This window comes from Lonchura striata, chromosome 5 (assembly GCF_050655825.1).
Source record: "Lonchura striata isolate lonStrDom1 chromosome 5, ASM5065582v1, whole genome shotgun sequence".
Taxonomy (NCBI): Eukaryota; Metazoa; Chordata; class Aves; order Passeriformes; family Estrildidae; genus Lonchura; species Lonchura striata.
This window is the reverse complement of record NC_140707.1, coordinates 50,198,813-50,217,563: the sequence shown is the minus strand read 5'-3', so window position 1 is coordinate 50,217,563 and position 18,751 is coordinate 50,198,813.

Genomic DNA, 18,751 nt, shown 5'->3' with positions numbered 1-18,751 from the left:
TCACATGTGTGTGTAATTATGTGCTTCACAATCATATCCCCCAGGTTTAAATCATCCTTTCATGTGTCCCATCTATCTCTGTAGCCATGAATATACCTAATGTCTCCAAACAGTCCTTAACTCTCTTTAGTGTTTCCTCATTCCTCAAACTGCAAGTGTGTTTGGAGGTCTGGAAATGTTTTGAAGACTGAGGCAAAAAAAATCTTTCCATATTTCCCCATTAAACACCAATTTCACATTTCCTTTGAACCTCAGTTTGCTATTAGGCTGCTTACAGGATTCTTGTCCTTTTACCTTTTATGCCCTTGGGCAGCTTGAGCTTTAACTGGGCTCTGTCTTTACTGACACCATCCCTGATTGCCTAAGCAATACTTTATAGTCCTCCTATGCTGCTTGTCCTTGTTTCTGCTTTTCAGATTTTTTTTCATTTTAATTCATTAGCTTCTCCTTGCTTTCTCAATTGGGCCTTTTGCCAAAATTTTTGGTAGTATACAAAATTAGCCTTTAATTAGAATTCAAGGGTATATTTTGGGTACATCTATCCATTTATTATTTTTATACTAAATTCTGCCATTGGCCAACTCACAGATCTTTTGACCCAATTTTTATGACAATCCTGCCCTGCAGGAGCCATTTTAAATCTGAATGATTCCCTTCTGCTTCTTCGTTCAGTAATTGGGAGTTTTCACTTTAATGCAATGCAGATGTAGTTAAGGTGACATTCACTTGTAACCTTTGCAAGATGCAGACATAGCTCAGATCCAGCTGACCTATCTTTATTCAGATTGCTAATGCATACTTTAGTATTTCCAAGTCTTTAATGTCATACACCATGGAATGTGTTTATTGTACATGCATATTGTATAAGGCCATGGCTTTTGGTGGACTCAGCTTTTGATAAAACAATGCTTTTATCTTTGAACACAACACTCAAGGTACACAAATTGGGAAAAGAAAATTGTTGTTCCACAAATACCAGAGTCTCTGTTGTTGGCTTGGAAGGCTTAGGTCACAAGAACTCAATTTTGATAGAAGGTTTTTATGTATGTGAGGACTATGGAGACCTTGCTGAGTTCTTCCCATGTAAAATAGAATTGAAGATTTTTCTATGGGGAAAATGAGGCATTAAAGGTCAGCATATCCAGTAGTGTGAAGTCAAGACGTTCCATACCATGAGTAATAGGAAGAGTGGGCCCAGCAATGAAAAAAAAAAAGTGATTTTGATAGTAGGAAAGTCTTTATAGGAACACTGTGATAGTGGTAACTTGTGATCACAGAATGACTTTTCAGATTCATTACTAGTAGTAAAAATATATTGCTCCTGTGTTTTGGGAAAGAGCTTGAATATATAGCTTTTTTAAAAAAAATATTCTTTTAATTCAAAAGAGAAAAAAATATATAATAAAAAACCTACCCAGAACCAGGCAATGTAAAATTACCTTCTACTACAGGATCATCCAACGATGACTTTGGTAAGGGCAGGATTTGATTTCACTTGCTAAGCAGCTGTTGCATGCAAAGGTTAGGCTGCAGACAGGAGCTGCTGCACCATGAAGCAGCAGTTCTCACCGCGTGATTAAATTAGCTGATTTCCTGAACTGTGGCTACAGATGTAGAGGCTCAGGCTTGACTTGCAGCATGAAGTATCTATTGGAGGGAGTGAGCTGTGAACTCCCTCCAATAGATAGCAGAGCTCTGGCAATGGGCACTAAGACATTTGATTTGTGTAACGCCTCATGTCTGCTTATCCTCACCCTGCCCTCCTCCCTCCCGTGAGGGCAGCACAGCCTGGCTGCTCTAGCTTCAGTTTCAGGTGGAAGGAGCATTTGTCAGGGCATCCTGTCAGAAACAGAGGTATTTGGCTTCCTCAGTCTCCAAGGAAGTGCAGGAAATCCCATTTCTGCTTCCTCAGTCTCCAAGGAAGTGCGGGAAATCCCATTTCTGCAGCACACCCAGCGGTGGGTTCGTTCCTGCTGTGAGGCCAGTCCTGGGCTCCTGTCCCTGTGGACGCCTCAAGCACAAGAACACCCTCCCTGCTGGAGAGCTGTTGGGGTGCCGTGATGGGGGCCAAGCACGGTCCCCTGTGCACTCTAGGATCATGTTTCCAGGCACAGGGTTCCTTGCTGGGAAGGGGCTGGCACGGCTGTTTTCTCCCTGGAGAGCCATCGCCAGTCTGGCCAGGCCCAGGCGTGTGTGCTCGGGGCCATGGGGAATGCCAGCTGCGGGAGGAAGTGCTGGGTGGCCGTACATTCCCGGCGACTGCCTCCAGTGTGCCAGCAGGACCCGAGAGAAGGATTTATTTAAAGCTGCCCCATGACTTTCTAGTGAGGGGTAGGGTAGAGAGCACATCTACAGCCTGTGTATGGTGCTGCCCTTAAGCTGATGCCACTGTTGTTCACCCGAGCACCAGGCAGAACCCGACTCCAGTCTTTACAGTGATTTTCTCACTACAGAAAGGAATGCTCATTTTGCTATTTGCTGGAAATAAGGGCAGTTTTCAACATTATCCTGCAACCTGAGAAGATAGAAAGGAAACTGGAGAGAATTTCTTGCTTTCTAGAGTACCAGTGGCTTAACTTTGTGGTTTTTGTACTGCTGTGAAATACCTCACAACTGTCCTGATCTGTACAGCAGATTTTTGTGCAGCATTGTTTTTCCTTCAGTGCAGCTCTCTTATTCAGTGTGATTGCAACCTCAAACAGGATTAGATGAGAGCCTGCTTGAAGTGCAGTGCTGATTAAAATCAAACCCATCTATTTCCTTGTGTATTCAGTACATGGCTTTTGGAATACAGCATGACCTGGAAATTTTTCCCTTCTGCTGGGTTCCATAGGAGACTAATACAGTTCCTGCAGGATTAAAGACTGTGAATACAGTTATTTAGAATTCACCCAGCCCTGTAAGATCTGTCACTCTTGATGCTGATAAGTATTAAGAATGTCTCAGAATGAGTTTCAGGTCTGAGACGGATGTGACGAAGTCCTGGTTGCTCTAACTGTGCATGCATCTCTGATTGAAGACTATGTATACTTCAATGTGGAAAAGGATTGGTTTTCTTCTTCAGACTGTCAGGACACACACATAGCTGAAGACACAGGTATGCCTGAGTTTTGAGTGTCAAGTCACATCCTAGGTGTTCCTACTATGTAGGCCATAACACTTGGAATTCCTTTTATCCTCTATTTACTAATCTGCTTTCATAATGCTTTTTGCAGCAGATGTAGAGACAGGAGTCCTAGCCTTTTGATAACCCTTTTTCCTTGAGTTGCAAGATAAACCAATGCTTACTTTTACTATCAATGTTGGAAAACAAATCTGTTTTCTCATTATCTACTTTAATTCTACCTGAATGTAACAGGAATCCTGTGACTATTAGTATAATATATATTGTAGACATGGAGGGAGGTGGAAAAAAAAATCATAAGGCTCTGCAGAATTCAAACACAATGGATTTTTCCCCCTCTACCATCAAAGAGTAAAACAAAATCTACAGGTTCACAGTTAAGTACTTAAAGAACAAGGAATGAGACTGAGGGAGGTACAGAACAAAAGTGTCTGTGGACCTAGTGAAATATGCATGAATATATGGGAAATATGTATCAAATAATTTCATCTACCCAGGGAGGCTGGGAGACTTGCCAGTTTAAACAGCCTCAGTGTTTAGAATTAGGAAACTCTTTATTTTTATATTAGCGACTAATTGTCTTAGATGCCTTTTTGTTTAATAACTTTATGTTTGTAGAATGTAAGATGGATGGTGCTCTATTAGAAACAGTTTGAAAACGGGGTAGAAGAACAGAGGCTGGCTTGAAATTCTTGAATGCCAGAAATTTCCTGGCTTTTTGAAACATCTGAGCTTTTGCTGCTCTCTGAAGTCTAGGGCTCCCTAATGCAAAAAGGACAATTGTTTAAATGTGTTTTATATACCCTGAGTTACAGTTGCTCTTCAGTTCTTGAGTTTGTTGATATGCATGTGAGTCCAGAAAATAGTTCAAATTTGACTCACCATGTGGGGTGAATGGAATAATTGTCCCCACTCTGACACTGAAAAAGGCACAGAAGACTCTGGACATGAAACTCTTCAGTCATTTTCTTTGCTCATGTCAGTGCACAGCCTGCAGTTAGCGGTGCTGAATTTGTGCTGAATAGGTTTCAGCCTTGTTGCACATAGAGCAAACCTCCAAGAGAACAGACTGAAATTTCATGATAAGCCTCTGGTGGTCCAGCTGCAAATCTGAACTTTGATGACTAGGGAAATTCTTGCCATCTTGCACAATTCCCATTCCTATTTGTTTTTTGCCCCAGCCCTTCTCTGTTTCAAAGTTTTTTGGGATTTTTATCCTAGTTGAAATCCTCTTCAAGCAAGATTTAAGCAAGATTTAAGCAAGATTTAAACAGCCCTTACCTATCTTGAAAAGTCTTCAAGTAAAAAAAATGATATGGTGTGGAAGGAAACCAATATTACATATCAGCTAAAAAAGTGGAATAACAAGTGGTAGAGCCTGCTGATGACAGCAGAATTAGAAATAGCCTAATGAAACATAGCATAGCATAATTTTTTTCATTAAGGGAATGTACCACACTGATAATCTTGGAAATCCACCACATGGGCTTTGTACATGTTGCCTCCAGCTTAGTTGTGCAGACCAGTTGTTAAGAAATTCCTCTGAGTATGGTGTGGTGGACTGCAGGGAGAGTTTTTTCTGTGCCACTGTAGATATTTCCTGACTCAACAGAAGGATGGTGTGTGGATGCAGGCCAGGAAAAAAAATTGGAGCAGCTGCCACTTAGTGCTGGCAAATAATTTTCCTTGAGGAATTTCTGGCGTGACTGCATGGTCTTTATGGTTGACTTGACAAGAGGAACAAAATCTTTATCAGTCTTTGGGTATCTTAATGGGATATCTTGTAGAAGGAAAACAAAACTGAACTGGTAAACTCAATTTTCCCCAGTGCTAAAGTCAAGAGGAAGGTAATCTTATCCCAAAAGAATGCTCCCCACCTTCTTAAAGGGAAAGTGTGACGCCTCAGTATTCTGGCCTGAAACATATGTCAGTGTAGTAATGATCTTCAAATGCACAAAACCAAAACTGATTGTCATTCTCTGTAGAGCTTCCTGTCTAAATTCAGCGTTATCATAGGATTGTTACACAACTCTCCTCAGACCCACAGTAACTAAGGTTGCCTTCTGATGCTTTTTGGACAATGGACTAAATTCCATTTCTTCTTGAAATGGTGATCTAGAGTTAGTCCCCTACATTTAGGGATCTACCTCAGATCATGTCATTATACTGATTAAAAATGGAGTAAAGGTTTAAAGAGTTAACTTGTCTGTTCTCAAAATGGGTCTGTAGCTCTTTCCTAGGCCATAAATAATGCTGTGGTAATAGTTTTTGTGATAATAATTTAATCAAATCTGGCCTCAAGATTTAAATTTATTTTGGTTCCTTTTTTCTTTTCTTATTTTCAACTGTATTGCTAAAATTGTTTTGAGAAAATTTTGATTTGCTTGCAATTTGGTTTATGATGAGGTAACCACTCTCTCAACTGCAGTAGCAAAATCACTCCCTGTGCATGTAGCTTACCCAGTGTTTTCTGTCTTGTTTCAGTGAACTGGTTCACAAGTTTAGTTATGCAATGATTGTTTAGATTTAATGGTTCTTATCCATGTATAAAATGCAAAAGCACTGGATATGTGCTATATATCACACTGGACATGTGTGAAATCTTCATATTCCTCTTGGAGCTTGAAAATATTGTGTTATACCTATATAGGCATTCCTGTTACAAGAAAAAAATTAGCTTTAAACAACTCAAGCATTATGGTGGGATTTTTTTTTATGCTTGGAGAAGTATCAGACCTTGAACAGAAAACAGATAAAATAGAAAAAGTTGACTTTCAAAACACACCAACAAAATTGTTTCTTTAAAAGCATTCATTACAAATACACCTGTACAACATCAGATATGAAATAGTCTTTCAAATATAGGGATTTAAGTTACCTCTTACCTCTTGCCTCTAAGAGTAACAGATTTTCTGTCCAAGTATCTTTCAATCTCGAGCACTCAAATTTCAGCTTTCCAGATGACCTTTGCTGAGTGAGGGTGAGAGTTCATGTTTGTTACTGTGCACTGTGGGCAAGGCTCCTCAGTTGGAATGCCATCTGCTGGTGCTAGGTCAAATAATGCTGAGACAACTTGTGCAGGGTTTCCTTGGGCAGGGAGGCTGGACCAGGTGAACCACTCTGGTCCATGCCAACCTGACTGATTCTGAGATTCAGCCTGAGCTTTCCCTTTCACTAGCTGTCAAAGAAAAGATAAGGTGAGCTGTGTTATTATTCATACCAACAAATCCTCCAGGACCATTCTGTTGCTGCCATGTTCCCAAAGTTTTATTCTTCGTGTAGTATGCAAGAGTTTCACTAATGCTGATAAAATGAAGAGCTGTAATTACTGGGTTCTAATGTAGCCCACTTTTCTTTAACTCACTAGACTAAATTATTTTCCTACCCAGGTTTAGCTGATTTGCTATTTAATATTTTTATTACAGCTCAACATCCACAAAGGTTTTCAGTGCTTCAGTGACATGACATATGGATAGATATCTGTGCACAACTCCCAAATCTTACACCAAATTTTTGGCTATGACTTAAAACATTCAAGTAAGTTCTAAAACTGCTTCTAATAGCAACAGTAACTGTTTCATGACCTCATCTCTGCTATATAAACTGCCTGGGGAACTTTCAGTCTAAAGCTTTAGTGGGTAAAGCAGACCTGTTTATTAGCTAATCCTGTGATAAACTGTGACGAAGATAGGAAATATTCATGGGCACATAAAATTGTCATGTAAATGAAGTATTATGCAACTTCCATTATAAAAATGCATCTACATATAGGATAATCTTTTTACAATAAATAAAAGTAAGTTATTATTTCTGCTTTTGTAACTTTTCCATTTTTCAGCCAAGTCCCTGAAAAAGTTACTGTTTGTGTTTTACCTTTCAGATGGCTTATGCTGGACAGATTTCTGACTGTCTTGGTAGCTTGAACTGATCCTCTCACATAGGGTATATGGGAAAATCTCATTTCTTAGATGTTGTCAGTAAAACAACATTACCAGAAAAGACCTACAAGATACCTTTTCTATAGCAGTTGCCCATGTACAAGTTCCCACAGGAAAAAAGGACAGCAATCTTCCCTGTGTGCTTATCAGACTGAGATTTAATAGGTCAGGTTTTAAGTTTACTATATTGACTGACCTGCTTTGATAATGTTCTTTTCACTCTTTTTCCTCTTTCTATCAGCCCTTCTTTGTGTCCTTAGAAATGGGAACCTGCTTTCAGTCACAAAGTAAACAGTCACACATTTCTAAACTTTGCTGTTGAATGGAAGCCAGTGTGCTTGACTGGGAGCTAATTGCAATGGTTGGGAGATGGCTCAGTGACAGGCCCAGAACTAGAGAAGTTATTTTGTCAAGTAGATTGGTGTTATAAGTGATGGCTTATCCATGCTAATTAATTTACAAATAATGTATCTTAGAATGAATTCTTTTCCAGTAACAGGAAGGATTTTAATTCTCCAATTAGTTTCATTTTGGCCAACACAATGGTATGTTTTATCTGGCACTAGTTAAGGACATTCACAAGGAATTAAATAGAAACACTTTTTATTCTTGAAAGTGTTCTGTGATGCTTATAAATATTCCACTGACTTTTATTTTAATAAATTAGGTTCAGATATAATGGAATGGAGTGTCAAGTTAGATAATCAAAAAGGCACATTGTTTTTCCATCAGTTTTCAATGTATACACATGCAGAGTATTACACACCTTTCCAAAGAACAAGTCTTGCAGCTATGGTATTTATGATATAAGTGGTATCTTTGTGTTTTGATGGTTGAACGCTCTTTAGGAGGGTTCTGAACAGGCCCCCATGGACTGATTCAGAAGTTGGAAGACTTCCAGATGTTGAGGTCACACTTGGCACATCCAGCATCTCGAACTTATTGGTAGATGTTTTGTCATTCACCTTGGGTTTTTAAATTAGTACTTCCTCACCCACCTCATCAAAGGAAGCCAGTTAGCCTTGCTTATCTGCATGACTGGTTTTTCCCTGCCTGCCCTCCTAACTCCTGCCCCCAGCTACAGTACTTCCTCTTAAGAAGAAAAATGATCTTTTAATTCTTACCTTTCCTTCTTCTATTAGAATTATCCCTCTCAGCAATTTTCTCATGTAGTTATAGTAAATATATTTGTAGAACAATAAAATAGACACTGTTTTCATGGTGTCTTGGGATAAGCCACTTGAAACACATCTCTACTGTTGAATGTTTACCACTGTGCAGATTTATTTAAGGCAATAAAAACCAGGTAACACTAATTATTTATGTGTCTGTTTTGCTATTTTGAGATGGAAAATGTAATTATATGTTTTTTTCATTCACATAACCATGCAAAGTGTCAATGTATTATTTGTAGCTTATTAACCTTCAGGACAGTTACAGATGCTGTTTCCTGCCAGAGGTGTTTGCATTTATCTATACAAAGTTTTATTAATATTTTTGGGAGCAGTGAATACCAAGGGGGAAATGGAAAGAGAGTAGAAATAATCTCTGTGTGCAAGTATAACTTCAAAGTAACGCAAACAACACAAGAAGAGACAAATCTCTTGAACTGAAGCTAAAGAAATGGAAGTGTTTCACTTTTCTGTCTATTCATATAAAAATGTTGAAATGACATTACTTATATTTTAATTTAATTAATTTTTATTTACTTTTATTTACTTTTTAGCATAGGCTCTCTTTAAAGATGATTTTCCAAAATAGGTGCAAAGTATCAATGCAATATAGCCATATTTTATTGTGTTTTTTTTGATGGAAGAGAAGTACCAGTATGGGATTTGTTAACAGAAGAATTTCCATGAGTGAGAGATTTCCTCTAATATACTGGTGGTGCCAGGAAAAATAACAAGCAGAAGGACAGAGGGGGAGTGCTTAAACTTTGAGAGCCACAGGAGGAAATTTTAATATGAAACACTAAGAGAACTGATGAAGAAATGTGGGCTGGAATATGTTTAGAAAACTACTTTCCCATCTCAATACAGATGGTGTTGGGAAGAAACTGGAGCATATTTTTAGGGCTTACTAGTAGGTTTTTCATCACATTTAAATGTGCATCCACTTATTGCTGAATTAGTACATCCCTTCGATGCAGAAAAGATAATTTGATAAAACTGCTTAAGCAAACTATTAAGGAATGTACTGAGGTTCTTGGCTTCACAGTGACAGGGTTTTTGCTCACATGCTGTACTCATTATTTTTTATATTTTCTAATTTTTATCTGCATATGTCATCGCCAGGATTCATGACTTGTGGTCTAAATATTAGAGACATTATTAAATGTTAGATTTGATGCTTCAGCATAGATTACTAAGTAAGCTAGTGCTGAAAGCTACTGCATCCAGGATAAACACATCCAATCTATCCTCCCTGACCTCCAATGGCTAGCTAGGAATTTCTAAAATTAGTACAGGGATGATCTGCAAAGGAATTTTGCATCATTGACATTTATGCTGAAATATTTAGGTTTCTCTGTAGAATGCCTGAAATTATATATTTAACTGAACTGCCTGCTTTGGATAGGTGCAATGCAGTGGTTAATAACACAAAATCCCCAAGTTTTTCTATGGAGTGGTAACAGATGTCCCTGTGCTCTTTACTAATCTGTGTTCTCCCTTGGAGTAATGAGCCTTGAGCTCTGTCACCTGTGCAGCGCCTTGTGCTCCAGTGCATTGTGGTGCATTACAGGAGACTGCACCTGCTTGAAAGGTTTGACCCATGGAAGTGACTGAGGGTGCAAAGTACCTGGAAGAGAAATATTATGAGATGTTGTGAACAATGCACAAGAGACAGACCTGTTGAGCAGTCTGCCATTCCCTGGAAGGGTGTCTTGATTGAGCACACCTACCGTAAGACCTTGAGACTTTCTGAACTGGAGACTGACATCTGAGCAATGCAAGGCAATTATGAAACCTGCTCATCCAAGCCTCTGCAGAAATTATAGCAAAACTCTTCATGGAAAGGGAAGAAATGGATCACTTAAAAGTTAATTCCTCAGGGGTGCCCAGGCAAATGGAAAACGTTAGCATCAAGTTATAAGAAAAAGAATCCCACTCAAACTCCCTTCTGCATCACCAGCAGAAAAGCAATTTCATTTTAATTGGGGGATTTTGCTGTGTGGGGTGTCAACAGATAGGAAAATCAGGCACTAATGCCAGATTGGATTGCAATTTAACATTTAAATGGGTTAGTCTGCCTATAAGTTATTTGTAGCTATTTCTGATCTTCCCCTGAGAAAAACAAGGAAAAGTGATCTATAAATCATGTTGTTACAAATGTCTTTTATTTTCCTGGTTTAATGAAGAGAAAAGGTGTATTTGTTTCATCTTCCCCCTTCACTTATGCTTAAAAGACAGCTTTGGTTTTATCTTTGTTAAACAGAAATGACCTTTCTGTTTGTAGCTAGGCCGATAATGTTACGTAAGCATTTGGCAATGGCTGTGTGCTCTGCAGTTTGTGTCAGACACGGGTAGGTCTCTTCTGTCAAAGCACCAGTAGAAAGGTAGCTGCACATTCATTTGCACCATGTAAGATCAAGCATGTAGGCTTATCTGCTCTGCCTGCTCAGCAGTGATGTGTCTGTGCTGCTGCTGGGCAGCTCTGGGGTTCAGGTTTCTGGGGTATTAGATATGATTGCTGTTTGTGTCTTTTACCACCTGCCCTCTGACCTGTTAGTAAAATGGACTGGTTTTGGTTTTCTGGCCATCACTAATCCTCTCCTGGCATTCAGTTGCACGTTAGCAACAGGAGGCTTGACTTAGCCTCAAGCTGTTCCAGGGGAGGTACAGTTTGGAATCAGAAGGAATTCTGTCACAGAAAGAATTGTTAAACACTGGAATGGACTGGCCAGGCAGGTGGTGGAATCACTATCCCAGAGGTGCTCAAGAAATGACTGGATGTGGCATGAAGTGTCATCAAGTAGGTTGGACTCAGTGATCTGAGGTATCTTTTCCAATCTAAATGATTCTGTAATTATTCCTTCTGTCTTTTACAGGGACCAGTGTTAAGAACCTGTATTTTATGGGATAGTATTATAAAGCTGATTAATTTAGAAAGCAGAGCTGCAGAATCTAGGGAAATAAGACCTTGAGTGGAGCTGTGAAAAATGGATTAAAATTGATAGTAATTTGTTTTAATTAGTCAGTGCCCCAGTAATGCTTCTGTGCCAGGTTCAGTCAGCTGTGCTAGAAGTGGTGGAGTGAGTACATCTTCCCCACTTCCTCTGTAATCAATCAGAGATATCTGTTTGGAGTCCAGGAAGTCTTACATTGTTAGCTGGTGCTGGGTGGAGGAGAGCTTCTCAGACTTCTATTCTAGGCTAACACTGAAGAGGTTTTAATCTAAATATATGTTGCCCAAACATATTTTTCTGTAAATTGCAAGCTTTATTATTATTTTTACTATTTTTTTTTTAAGATGGGTTTTTGTTTTCCATGAGTGTTTGGGTTTTGTCCCACTTTGTTATGGGACATCATGTACTGGTGGGAGGAAAAGGAAAACATTTATCTTAAAAACTTATAGTAAAAGGAGTACTCTAACATTTTATGCACTTTTCATGCTGGCATTTTTAGTATTGGTTTGCCAATGGCTGTACTTAATCTCATTAGAAGGATGTAACTGGAGTTTTCTATGTTTTTTTTTCTCTGGTTCATCCTTTTGTTTTGGCAGTGTTGTTGCCTGTTTTGCAGGTGGTGAATCTGTTTTCTTATGGGCAGGTTTCTTTTGTATGCTGAAGTTGTGCCTTAAGGGCTTTGGTGAATTAATTCAGTTTGTTATATGTGGCTTTAGGAGTGCTTCAACAGCTAAAAACCCAATTGATGGAGAAAAGAATAAAAAAAAGTATATATTTGTTCCTTCAGGGGATGAATAGCTGAGCTGATGACTGCAGTAAAGGCAATTGCACTGGTCAGTGCAAAACCACAACAGCTCACCTGAGAGCTGACAAAGAAGCTCACGACACAGATGAAGAAGGAGGGAATACAAGGGACAGCAAAACAAAGTCTATTGTCCTTCATGAATGTTGGGGATGTAGGTGAAAATTTGTGTGGGGAATGAGGGGAGCATCTCTGAAAGAGTAGGACATCTTGCTGATTTTCTTGCCTTTCTGTTACAAGGCTGAATAAATCTGAGCCTCTCTCTGTTCCAGGTGAAATGGAGCCAGGAACTGAGGGAACTGAGGCCAAGTACCACAGCATACTTCTAGTAGTTGCCATAAATCTCTTGCAAGCCCCATGCAGAGCCCCAGTCCCACTCAAACAAAATCCAGGGTAGAAGCGATGAATTCAGAACCTGTGAAATGACATGTCTTTGTAGCATGAAAACCTGGAACTTGGCACAAGGACGTGCAAGTATGGTTTAGGGTGTGAAGCTGTCTGGGATAGTCTTAGAGGATGGGAGGAAGCCAAACCCAGTGCAACCTGTCCCCACTGCCAGCTGGGAGTGGATCTTGGCATCGATGTGTCAGCTCTGAGAGGTGTTTGTGCGTTTCGCTGGAACACACTGGCTTCAATATGCCACACTTGTGCCAGGCTGACAGTAAAATGCAGTCCTGTAGAAGAGCTTGTCCTATGCACTTCTTCAGAACTGCTTAACTCTGCTTCTGAAGCAGACTTGCAGAATGTCTCTGCAAGGACATCAGTCCTTTGGAAAGGGTCCACGGATCCTGAGGCATTTATCTCAGCTGTAAGATGTATCAAACAGCTGTGTAATGGTGCAGAAGTTCTCAGTGGCTGTTGGAAAGACTAAGCCTGTGTTGAGAAATACAAGTTTTGATCAGTTTTTGGGAGTGCTACTTGTATGTATTTCTTTATAGAAACAAATATTTGCCATACCTAAAAGGGTTCTGGTAAAATATCAGTAGATATCAACTGGCTGAGAAAGGGAAAATTGGAAAACTGATCTAAGCTGCCAATCTGAGGGTCATCTTGTCACAAGCATGGTTTAGTTTTTGCTCTGTAGAAATTCAGTCACAAATACTACAAAATATATATAGCATGCTCCATAGCAGAAATGAGTTTTGTTGTTCATCTTTTCTAGGACATCTATGAAATTGCAATGTTCTTCCTCTAAATCATTTCCCCATGAAATCAGGTAGCTTTTTTATTAAAAAAAAAGAAAAAAAAAAAGGAAAAAAATCAAGTAAATCAATGTTCTATATTTCTAGGTTTCCTTTTAGTTCATATGGAGTTTTTAGACACAGCTGAAACTTGAAAATATAGCCTCATATTATAAACAAAAGTGCAAGGTAGCAGAAGAAGCTCAATGAGGCATCACAAGGGTTTCAGCTTACAAAAAGTAGGACTGTACAGGCAGAGGAATCTTGCTGTATAAGTATACAAAGTGGGGAATGGCAAAGGAAAGTAGAAAATTGAAAATATACCTACGGAACACAGAATGTCTGAGAGGAATGTTGGATTTCAGTGTTGAGGCTTAGGTACTGACCAATGGAAAAAAGTTGAAGATTTCAGAAAAGACTTTTTGTTTCCTTTTGATTTCTCTGGCACTCTGAAGAAACAGGATTTTTTATGTTCCTTCTAAACAAAGATACCAGATTTCATTATATCTTATCTTCAGTAAAATCAACCCATATATATTTGTTATTTTAATATGTTTGGGTCAGGTAACTTACAATAATTGTGGATATTTCCTCAGAAAAGCTCTTTGCTTGCATTTGTCCTGCTATTTCAATATGCCCCCTTGTTGTCCTGGAAGACACTGTGACTTCTAGTACACACTTCAGTCTCTGAATATATTTGAACACTGGTATCTACTGTGATGAATCCCCATCATTCTAAATGAAGAATCCCCAAAATTCAAGTCAACTATATAATGAAATATTGATGTACATGTATTATCTCCAGGGAAAATATGAATATAGGGCCCAATTTTCAGCTATATTAAAAGAAAAAATGGATAGCAACAAAGGAGAATCTGCTTTGTTTTTCAGCAGAAAACTGTCAATTTTGTGGACAGTTGCTCAAAAAGTGCTTTAATGGCCTATGTAGCTATGTGAAGGAGGCCTTAGGCTGACAGAGGAAGAATATATAAAGGAAGGGAAAAGCAAATGTCACAGAGAACAAGAAAGTCAACACATAAAAATTACACTGCAACAGCAGATTGAATGTTTAAGTGTATTGACTGTATTGAAAGCTGAAGACCATAGAAGGGCTTGGAAGTCTGACTTGCAATGCAGGTACCAGGCTGAAAGGTTGTGTCCTCAGCTATCCATGGGCTTGTGCAGATACAATGTTCTATCTCTGTTAAAAGAATATTTTTTTGGAATTCTGTGGCCATTTTACAAGGGTTGTCAAAAGATTTTGGTTCAGACCATTCAGCAGTCTTTGTAATCATTCGATGATCGTTGGTTACTACTTTTACACTTAATAGTAACTTTACTTCTACATTTCCTAAACAATCTATTCTTTATAGTGATGCTAGTTTATAAATAATATACTCTACTCTGTAGGATGCTTTCAAAGGAAATTGTTGATAAATCTAGAGGTGAAAACTCAGTTTTAAAAGGTGATGTATTTTTTCCTATGTCTGCACATCATCAGATGGTCAAAATATCAGCTCAGTGCTTCTTTAAATTTGTTTTTAATATGTTTAGGTTTTTTTTGCAACTTCTAAAACCTACCATTACTAGCTGTGTCACATTACTATTCTCCCTTCCATATTTGAACCAAGGGAAATTTATACTGGACATTAAGAAAAATTTCTTTATGGAAGGATTTTTCAAGCTTTGGAACAGGTTGTCCAGGTAAGTGGTGGAGTCACCATCTCCTGTAGTTGTGGCACTTAGGGATATGGTTCAGTGGTGGACTTGGCAGTGCCTGGTTAAGGGTTGGATTTGATCTTAAAGGTCTTTGCCAACCTAAATGATCCCATGATTCTATGAAAATACTTGGTTGAGAAAGGAAGTGGTGTTTGGTAGCGCTGCAAATGTTCAAATTCTTCTTGAGTCAGGCAGTGCTCGTGATTGAAACTCTTCCTGTACCCATCTAGGAATACACTGCTCTTGGAGAGCAAGCTCAGGGCTGAGGGTGGGAAGGGCTGGTTTTTGTTTTACACTTCACAAATAGCAGTGGTCCCAGGGCTGTAAATCTGAGCTTCCTGCAACCTGGAACACATCAATGTAATATGAAACTGGGGTTCTGTCCAACTTTAGGATTTGTGCTTGGGAAATCACAGTCCCAACTGCAACTTATATACTTTGTTTTTTAAATATGTGAGGCAAGCAATCATTTTGGCTTGAAGAAGAAAGAAGCTTAAATTGTTTATTATACATTTACCACACGATTCCCTAGGGTGGTACAGTTACAGTGCTTTGGTACTGTAACTGTATGACAGGGTTGTTTCTTATGTTTTTCTGTGTTTTTCTTCTGAAAGGAGAGTGAAATTCTATGAATTTTTTTTTAGTGACTTAAAAAATGGGTCAAAGTTGTTTGCGATGAGTGCAAGTAATTGAAGTTTCTGAGACTGAACACAAGACTATAGAAGCAATCTCTTGAGTGCAGTTATTTCAAGATGGAACATGCTGATTGGAAATGAGCAGAGCAATTAGCCAGCAGGAAAAGATGATGATATAAACTTTCTCAGGGTCAGTAATTCCAGACCAAGAATGGTTTTGCAGACATGTGAAACCTCCTTTTCTTGGCCCCCAGACAGTAAGATGGTTTGGGATTTTTCCAGTGTTTAGCCCTGCTGAACATATGAATGGCTATGTAATCTCTGAGGTGGAATCTTAGTGCAAGGAGAAAATGGAAATGAAAGCAATAAAATAAGCAGCAATACACTAAGGAAGCTGAAATTTGTTTTGGAAAGAAGAAAAATATTAGATGATAAAAGTTGTGAGGTATTAAAAGAAGCAGAATTGTATAAACTATTGTGCCATGAATCTTGGAAATAGATTATTTTAATCCCTGAACTACTAATAATCCTGAAATATTTCAAACCACTATTATTTGATAGCAGCTCTTTTATTGTTATATTGGTCAACTAAGAGAAGGTATGACAAATACATGAAGATGTTTCTCCCTGTGTGCTCCTTCTCACTCTCTGTGGTTTTGACCTGCACATTTTGCCTATGTGGATATGAGTATAGTAAAAAGTGCCTTGTGAAAGGAGCCAATTCAAAAGTTATCGGAAATGGAGAAAGTAAGAGGCAATACGGAAACTCATTTTTTCCCCGAGTTCCTCTTGGAGAGGACACGGTGACCGTGTTTATTTGCTCTCTTTGGGTGTGGATACTTTCTCCTCATTAATGCCCTGCTCCCCAGAATACTCTGCTGAATGGGTAGGGTACATTTTGGTGGTGTACTTCTGGGAGAGGCCATGGGAAAGGAAATAGAGTGCATTCTGGGCAGGTTACAGAAAATGTTCCCTGTTCTAGGTGAACTGAGAGGCACTAGGTTTAATACAAAGAAACTATTCTCTTCTTGCCAAATGAGTCACTAGTAACAGCCTCTGACACAATCCTGAACTCTTAATTTTTCCCTAACACCCCATGTCATGTTGTTCCCTGGTTGGTAGTTCTGGTCTGAAACTTTTGTTAACTGCCTTCTACGTTCTCAATCTCTGCAGAGTTCAAAACCATCTATGTGCTTTTTAATCTCTTAGTACAACTTAATTTTTTAATTCTGTGGACTGAACTATACTATTTTCTTAGAGAAAATACCTTAGTGAAAATTAATTATGTTGTTTATCTGCTCATTCAGTGTGTAAAACGGAGTGGAAATGCAGGTATATTTTTAGATCAGTCTTCCAGTAAAATTGAACTTATGAGCAATGCTTTCACATAACATAAGAAGTAATTAGACTGAATAAGTCAATCTGCAGTGAATAGCTGAACCAAGCTGTCATTTATAAATATTTAAAAGCTTATAAAAGCAAAAAAGAAGTTAATCTAGGTTAAAAAATCAAAATAACACCTACATTAATCCCATCAAGAGACCATGCCTTGCAATCTTCAGACATAGCAAGCTTTCTTGGCATTACTGATGTGTTGACATGTATGAAGCATTGTTTCCAGGATGTTTGTGTTTAGACAACACATCTAAAGGCAGAATTTAATATGTGTTAGGATTCCATTTTCATATAAGTAACTCCAGTTTAACTGCAATTTTGGATTGAACAGTAACTAGTGATTATCTGAGTCACATTTTAATACCATAGCAGCTATGAACTTAGATAATACTTTAAAATAAGAAGCAAGTGCTATTTAAAATGCTGTTTCATTCCTTGGCTGTCACAGGTGCAGAAGCTGGAGCAGACTACTGTCAAATATACAGCATTAGCATATTGTTACCAAAGCTGCGTAGGAGGAAATACCATTCTGTATTAACTTTCCCAAGATGCAGTATCCTGGCATTTTTCTTCTACCTGGAGCATAATTGCATTTTTAGTATAGTCTGTTGCATATTACTTCAGTGCGCTTTCCAGTTTGCTTTCCATTTCTCCTAATTGGAAGCAGGGACAGACTTGGTCTTGTGCTTAATTTCTCTGTTTGCTCCCACTTACAAGATGGGCAAGATGGCAGAAGGATGAATGATTTTGAGGAAAGAGATAATATCATGCTGGAAGGGATATATTGCATTGGTTACTTCTGACAACCAAGGCAGATATCAAGGCAGAGCAGGCAAGGTAAGTATTGCTTGTATCTGTCAGGGCCTATTCTGGAAGATCCTGACCTGACTGAACCCTTTTTACAGTCTGTGTAAATTTTCACAAGCAGCAATCAAACTCTTCTTCAAGTTATGAATCTTGCCTCTCAACAAATAATTTTTTATAATATAAAATATACTGTTTTTGGAATGTTATTAATGGATCCAGGCAGCAAACCTCAAGTCCTGTCCTTTATTATCTCTTAGAAAACCTGGCTTGACACCATTCCTTGAAAGCAGTGGTAAAATTTGCATTTAGAAATGACTGTCTTTCTGGTGAATTAAGACTGGAATTGCAACCAAAATTCTTTTCACTGTGTTTTCACTCCCCCCACCAAAAGTAATCAAACAGCTGACAACCCAGAAGTCATTAATGTCCTGTGCTCATGTAACTTTATTTTTATTGAAATAATTTATTTTTTTGTAGCATCTTTTACTTTGCATTCAGTTTAATTTATTTTAATAGACTTTTCTTTTAACTTGCATGTTCTGATTACTTATTTTACTTCTCTGGATATCAGATACAAATAATGGAATTCTTCTTCTCTGCAGTGGGTAGCTGATAAATTTGGGTAGCTGAACAGCTTTTAACCATAACAAGAAAATCCCAAGTATTTTAAGAGATTTCTGTTGGAAAATAATCTGTTGTTACATGTCTACATCTTTCTCCTGACATCAATAACTTCAGTACTTTTTCATTCACACTACCCACCATGATTTGCTATTCAGATAGCCTAAGTATACCTGCTGTAAGTGAAAGCAAATATTAACACAAGTGTGGTAGTTTTCTTTTAAAATGGCAAACAGAGACTCGAGTTCCCTTTTGTCCATGACCTTTTCCATAGCCTTAAATAGAATTCAACTCTTCCACTGAGTAATCAACATGAAGAAATAATGAGGCACACATGAAAAAAGTTAATATAACAAGGAAAAAGACTTTTTATCATAGCAACTGACAGTGCTATTTTATCATG